Below are 6,000 nucleotides of genomic sequence, written 5' to 3'. Positions count from 1 at the left end.
CAACATTTAAAACCAAGTAAATAACCATATACAATCACATCCATACATAAATATATATATATATATATATATATAAAATCCATGTCGGGAAAGGGAATCGGGTATAGCATGCATTTAAAATCTTTAACTTGGGTTTGTGTATCTTTACCGTTATAAACCACCCATGAGCTATCTAGGTCCAGTGTTACCCCTTGAATGGTCTCCAGTAACCACATGAATCATAGATATCATAGGGTTCGGAGATTCTCGTGTACCCTTCACCCTCCATGATACATATATACAAGTATAACTTAAGGGATTCTCGTGTATCCCACAAGTATAAGGTCACCATGACTAACCCTCATGTCGGTAAACATGAGTTTCAAGCATCCGTCCATCGGACTCACACCTTTATGGTAAGCTATCACAACCCGTTATTATTGCCCAATTAAGACCATTAGCACATAACCAAACCACCAATTTCATGTGTTGATATCAAGGCATTATGTAGTGGTATCATTATACTGACTATAGATTGCGGCAATGTCATTAGCCAACACTTAAGGGATTCCCATGTACCCCACATGATTTCTAATTAAACCAATACCATGGACACCAAGGCCTTACCAAACCATTTAAACCAATATAGGTTCCATTACCATACTATGCAATGCAATAGTTTCAATAAAAGTCAAACTATGTGACAAAACCATCCTCATAGGTATTTTAACAAACGAGTTGATGGAATATAGTTTCCAAAACCAAAACCACGAGCCAACTGACCATTCCTATGAAATCACATGTTCAATTCCATAATTTTAACATGAAACCATAAGAAAAACATGGGAAAACAATATTCATCCATTAACAACCAAAACCTCCAACATATCATTCAAAATAAAATGATACCCATAATTAAATCATGAAAACCATTCATTAAAACATGAATCTAGTTGAACTAACAATGAGGGAGGAGTAAAATTCCTTAGATACCAAGGAGTACGGAGAGAAACCATCCCTTAGAGGCTTAGTTGATTGCTTTGAAGAAAACCCTATCCTTTCTTGAACCAAGAGCCTTAAGAGAGATTTAAGAGTGTTTTTTATAGAGAATAATAGGGTAAATTAAGTCCCAAAATTATTTTAAGTTGTTGGGTCAAAAGGGGTTAAGAGGAAAAATATTGAGAATACCCCCAACTTAAATTGTAAAAATCACCACAGAAAGGTACGGTTTGACCCCTCCAATCATACCCACATGATACGAGTGGTACCTTCCACTCGTACCTTGATCCAAATATTAGACACCACATTTTGTCCAACGTAGGAATCCTTTATCGAAGTCGTACCTTCATCATATGAAAAGTACCCTTAAACCGTATCTAAGACAAATTCAAAAGGGATTGGGCACTGTACAATATACGAATGGCATGGCTCTCTCGTACCATCTCCATACAACTTGTATGGAGTCTAGTCATACCTAGGATAGAACATGATCAAGAACACACTGCTTAACATACGACTTGGGCCTCCTAGGTCGTACCCACATCATACGACTAGTAAAACTAAGTCGTATGATGTCCAGAGAGTTCAAAACCCAGAAAATTTCTAAGGATCAAAACCCAGGGTGTTTTAATTCTCCACCACTTGTCATCCTCGAATTATGGGACAAGTTATGACTAACACAATTTAAACCCCACTACCTCAACTCTAATATTTAACTACGTTGGAAAACAAAGATGCAAGGAAGTCAATCTTTCCTTTAACAAAGTTTGAAAACAAAAGTATGATGAAGAACACATACCTTTCACACGAATTTCCAAAGTAGAAAACAGGAACGGTTATTTGGACTTCATGTCCTCTTCCACTTCCCAAGTAGCCTCTTCAACCTTGTAGTTCCTCTATTGAACCTTTATCAAAGCTACGTCCTTGGTCCGCAACCAACAAATCTATCAATCTAAGATCTCAATCGAGACCTCCTCATAAGATGAAGAATCTAAAATATCAATATCCATGATAGGCACGATTTGAGATAGATCACCCATACACTTACTCAACATAGAAATATAGAATAACGGATGAATGAAGCTCAAACTAGAAGAAAACTCCAACTCATACGCAATATTACCAACCCATCTAAAAACTGAGTAGGGACCAAAATACCAGGGACTGAGCTTCCCCTTCTTACCAAAGTGCATCACTCCCTTCATGGGAGATACCTTTAATAATACCCTATCCCCAACTTCAAACTCCAAGTCCCTTAGCCTTATGTCCACATAGGACTTCTAACAACTTTAAGCGGCCTTAAGTCTATCTCGAATAACCTTTACCTTCTCCATGTCTTGGAGAACCAAATTTTGGCCAAATAAATCTGCCTCACCAAGCTCGAACCAACCAATAGGAGACCTATATCTCCTACCATACAATGGTTTAAATAGAACCATCCCAATGCTAGAATGGTAGTTATTATTATAGTTAAACTCCACAAGAGGTAATTGTTGAACCCAACTACCACCATAGTCAATCACGCACTCACAAAGCATATCCTCTAATGTCTGAATAGTCCTTTCTGCTTGCCCATCCAACTATGGGTGAAAAGTAGTACTAAGACTCACTTTGGTAACCAAATCTTTCTAAAATGACCACTAAAAGTGAGATAAAAATTGTATACCATGATCAAAGATGATGGAAACCGGTACCCCATGTAGCTTAACAATCTCATAAAGATACAACCTCGCATAATCTTCAGTCAAGAAGTTAGTCCTTACTGGCAAGAAGTGAGCATACTTTGTCATACTATCTACGATGACCCAAATTGAATCAAACAGATTCTGAGATCAAGGAATACTGGTAATGATATCTATCTTGATCACTTCTCACTTTCACTCTGGTAATAACATTTCTTGATACAAACCTCCAGGCCTCATGTGCTTAACTTTCACTTGTTGACACACCATACACTTGGCCACAAAATTTGCCACATCCCTCATTATGTTATTCCACCAATATATCTCCTCGAGGTCATAATATATTTTCATCAAACCAGGATGAACAACATAGCGCGACTCATGTGCCTTAGCCAAGATTCTCTCTCCCAAACCATCGATATTGAGAATGTATAATATCCCTTGGTACCGCAAAAAACTATCACCACTAATCTCGAAGGTCATCACCTTTTACCCACTAACATCATCCTTAATCCTTATCAAGAGAGGATCTAACATTTTCTTCTCTTTGATTCTGCACCCAAAGATGACTGCGCCACTTTTTGAACGAACACTCCACCATCCTCAAAGTCCAAAAGACAAACTCTAAGGTTAGACACCATCCACAAGTTGAACTAACAATGTGGGAGGAGTAACATGCCTTAGATACCAAGTAGTACGGAGAGAAACCATCCCTTAGAGCCTTAATTAATTGATTTGAAGAAAACCCTAGCCTTTCTTGAACCAAGCGCCTTGAGAGAGATTTAAGAGTGTTTAAAGTATTTTTGATAGATAATAATAGGGTAAATTAAGTCCCAAAAGTGTTTTAAGTCGTAGGATCAAAAGGGGTTAAGGGGAGAAATATCGAGAATACCCACAACTTAAATTGTAAAAATCACTACAAAAGGGTACGATTTGACCCCTCCAATTGTACTCACATGATATGAGTGTTACCCTCTACTCGTACATTGGTCAGAATATTGGATACCATATTTTATCCAACATATGACTTATTTATCTAAGTCATATCTTTATTACATGACAAGTACCCTCAAACCGTATCCAAGACAGATTCAAAATGGGTTGGATACTATCCAACATACGAATGGCACGACTCTCACGTACCATATCCATATGACTCGTATGGAGTCTAGCTATACCTAGGAAAGTACATGATCTAGAACACACTTCTTAACATATGACTTGGGTCCCCTATTTCATACCAACATCATACGACTAGTAAGCCTAAGTCGTATAATTTTAGAGAGTTTAAAACCCAAAAAAATTTTAAGGTTCAAACCCCAGGATATTTCAAGAATAAACCACGGGAAATTCTATATTTGGGAGATTGGGTACAGTAAATAAGAAAAAAAGTGACAAACATCGAAAAGTTATCAAAGCACGACAATGCACACTTCACCTAGAATCCAGAAGGATTTCCAAAGTTTAATTCCTTCTAGAATAAGGAAACATATGAAACTCATGGTTTCATGGAAGGGGGTGTTAAAAACAAAGACTCATACTATAGTTTATACCAAGAAACATGAGAAAGATGAAAAAAATGTAAGCTTTTCGTATCATATTACAATTAAAGTGAGAATGATGCCTCATCTCAAACGAAGGTTGATGAAGAGCTGAAAGATATCCTGGTGTTACCACATATCTATTAATGAATATAATCCTCAAGAATAGAAAGATACTAGAGATGCCTCATCGTAACTTGAAGAATGTGTGAAGACCATAATACATCCCTTGAAGGTAGTCAATCTTAGAACTAATGAAGACCCAAGTCCAACTTACTTGAGCGTTTTTCTAGAAATGGATGAAGAAATGCTTATATTAACATACTCGAAAAATATAGTGATGTCTTCACTTGGAGTTATAATGAGATGCCTGGCTTAGATACGAAAGTAATAGTCCATCATTTGGTGGTCAACAATAGTGCTCTTCCTATTAAGCAATCCCAAAGGTGATTTAGGCCAGAATTGGTTCAATTGATTGATAATAAGGTTAACAGAATTGATTGATAATAAGGTTAACAGACTCATCAAAGCTGGATTTATTCATAAATTTAAATACTCCACATGAATTTTAAGTATTATTCCTATGAGGAAAAAGAATGGACAAATTTGAGTTTGTATCGACTTAAGGGATCTTAAAAATGCATGCCCTAAGGATGATTTTTTTATTCCTATTCTAGAGTTTATGATTAATGATACTAGTGGTTATGAGGCAATATTCTTCATGGATGATTCATTCGACTATAACCAAATACGCATGGCACCAAAAGATGACGAGTTCACTATATATCATATGGTCAAAGGAATTTATTACTATAAGTTGATGCCTTTTAGTTTAAAGAATAATGGTGCCACTTATCAAAGGGATATAAAAACATATTTGATAGACTACTCCATAAAAATATTAAGTGTAATGTGGATGACTTAGTGATGAAGTCAAGTAAGAGGGACAACCACTTGAAAGACCTAAGAATGGTATTCTAGTTGCTATGAAGATATCAACTTAAGATGAATCCATTAAAATATGCCTTCGGAGTTATTTCTGGCAAATTTTTTGGCTTCATTGTACGGTAATGAGAAATTTAAATTGAAAAAGCCAAGGTCAATGCAATTCTGAAGATGTCCGACCCTCAAAATATTCATGAGTAAAAAGACTTCAAGGAGGCTAGCTTATTTAAGGAGGTTAATCTCAAACCTAGCTAGAAAATGTCAATCATTTAGCCGTCTTAGGAAGAAAGATGCTTCTTTCGAATGAGACCAAGCTTGTAGTAAGTCCTTTAAAAGTATCAAATCATACTTGATGAAGCCTCCAGCTCTTGCGACATCTATACCTGTAAAATCGTTGATATTCTATATTGCGGTACAAGAATGATCAATTAGAGCACTATTGGCTCAAAAAAATAGTGAAGGCAAAGAAAACTCGCTTTACTATCTGAGAAGAATGATGAAACCAAATGATATAAATTATTCTCTAATCAAAAATTTATTTTTTGCATTTACTTTATCAACCCAAAAAAAGAACTACTTTCTAGCTCATGTCATTCGTCTTGTGTCTAAGGAAAATTTTGTCAAGTTTTTAATGTCGAAACCAATCCTTAGTGACTGACTTGCAAGATAGTACCTTTAATTTCAATAGTTTGAGATCGTGTAAATTTCTCAAAAAATAGTAAAGGGATAAATATTTACAAAATTGATCACTCAATACCTGATGATTGGGAACTGGCCGATGAATTTTTTGATAAAGATATAATAGTTATTGTTAGACCCCCGTGGAAGATGTATTTTAATTGTACCACACATTG

Source organism: Capsicum annuum, chromosome 1 (assembly GCF_002878395.1).
Source record: "Capsicum annuum cultivar UCD-10X-F1 chromosome 1, UCD10Xv1.1, whole genome shotgun sequence".
Classification (NCBI taxonomy): Eukaryota; Viridiplantae; Streptophyta; class Magnoliopsida; order Solanales; family Solanaceae; genus Capsicum; species Capsicum annuum.
This window is presented reverse-complemented; position numbering follows the sequence as displayed.